The sequence below is a fragment of the Penaeus monodon genome, chromosome 12 (assembly GCF_015228065.2).
Source record: "Penaeus monodon isolate SGIC_2016 chromosome 12, NSTDA_Pmon_1, whole genome shotgun sequence".
Classification (NCBI taxonomy): Eukaryota; Metazoa; Arthropoda; class Malacostraca; order Decapoda; family Penaeidae; genus Penaeus; species Penaeus monodon.
Window position 1 is genome coordinate 16,763,446 of NC_051397.1, and position 1,906 is coordinate 16,765,351.

A 1,906-nucleotide genomic window follows, 5' to 3' on the forward strand; every position below is an offset into this window, starting at 1 on the left:
CACACACACACATGCACCATGCACACTACAACCCACACACACACACCAAGCGCACACACACACAACACACACACACACCCACACATATATGAATCTGTATATTATAATATATATATATAGTATATATATATATATATATATTATATATATATATATGGGGGGGGGGGGGGGGGGGTATACATACACACACACAGCACAGCACACACACATGTGTGTGTGTATGTGTGTGTGACTTCAATGCCCTCACTGCAAGCATGCATCGACCGAAAAGGTTCCCCTAACAGCTCCTAAAATCCTGGATTTTGATCTACGTCCATGAGACCTCTAGGACCCAAAGGCTTCGTTTAAATTGTTGAATGTATCAAGAGACGACACCATAGATTCCAGAGCCTTTGCAACATCGCCCTGCAAAGGCGAGGTCTGTGACCTTGATATTGCCCAGTGTTGGTCTACAATAAATTTGGATAGTAGCTCTGCCCATTATCCAGTCCATACAGGTGTTGAAAAATGTTTGTGCAAGGACACACTCTTGAGTTAGCAGGGAAGAAGCTCGACAGACCCCCATCACACTTTACAGCACTATCAGCACCAATATATAGGCTTGTTATTAGACTAATAATCCGTGTCAGAATTCCCCTAACTCTCAGGATCTCCTATAGGGATTCGTAAATGCACTGAGTAAACCCCTTTTTTTGAGCTCGATGTGGGCTATAAGCAGACCAAAAACCAAACTCACGACGGCGTTCCACAATAACTCGAAGCGCTAGGGTACGGTCTATTGTGGACTTGCCATGAATGAATCCAGACTGCTCCGATCTCTGGTGCCTTAATTGGTGGTTGCGGATCCGTTTCAGAAGAATGTGGGCAAAAACCTTGCCACCGCAGTTGCTACAGTTCCATCGATCCCCTTTCCCCTTCCAGAGAGGGATAACCACACCCCTGAACAGGTCGGGGGGGGAGGGGGGCAGACTGACAGATGACAGCTAGGACGGTATGCAAACCCCGGCCTATAACTTCACCCCCCAGCATTTAGGAGTTCAGCGGGGAAATCTCATATGCCCGCATCTTTCCTATCCTGCAGCTGAGAAATCGGCTTTCTGCCCCAGACACCGGAGGTTTCCAAATAGCACGCCTAGGTTAACCCATAGGCAGTCGCTCTGGGTGGATGCCACCTTTGCCACCCCCGCCGATGTTGCCCCGTATAAAGAGATTAGGGAAGCAAATCTATCTTGTCTCAAACAACAACACAATACAGCTGTATAGTGGTAACGTGTCGGCCTCTCATCCGAGGGGTCGACGGTTCGCGCCTCGTGCAGGCGCGAGAAGTTGCAAATGTCGCCTGGAGGTTACTGCTGTGGCTGGGCACCACGGCGGGTAAGAACTAGGTTCAGCCGAGTCAGCACCAGCTTTACACACGTGAGCGAGTCGACATAGCAAAGTAGATTACTCTACTTTACTAACAAATATATCACTTATATATTTCCAAGTACATTACTTCTATACACTACAAAGTATATTACGTATATATATGCCAAATACATTAACCCCTGGAGATACCACACCTACTCAACGAGCCACTACCGTCACAAGCACCAACGGCAATGTAAAGCCTTTACCAATATGGCAAGTCCCGGGTCAATGGCACAGGAAATCCGCGACTCGTTTTCCCTCGTCTCGCTGGTATCTGCCTTGGGCACTCCGCCTTAGGCCGGTCCCGCAAATCCATTAACGTTCGTGGTTTTTCATGTCGTTTCGTTTTCATTACGACATATATATATATCATGTTTTTTTTTTTTTTTTAATATATATATAATATATATATTATATTGTATATTTTCTCTTTTTTATATTATATAATATATATATATATATATATATATATATATATTAAAAAATATATATATTT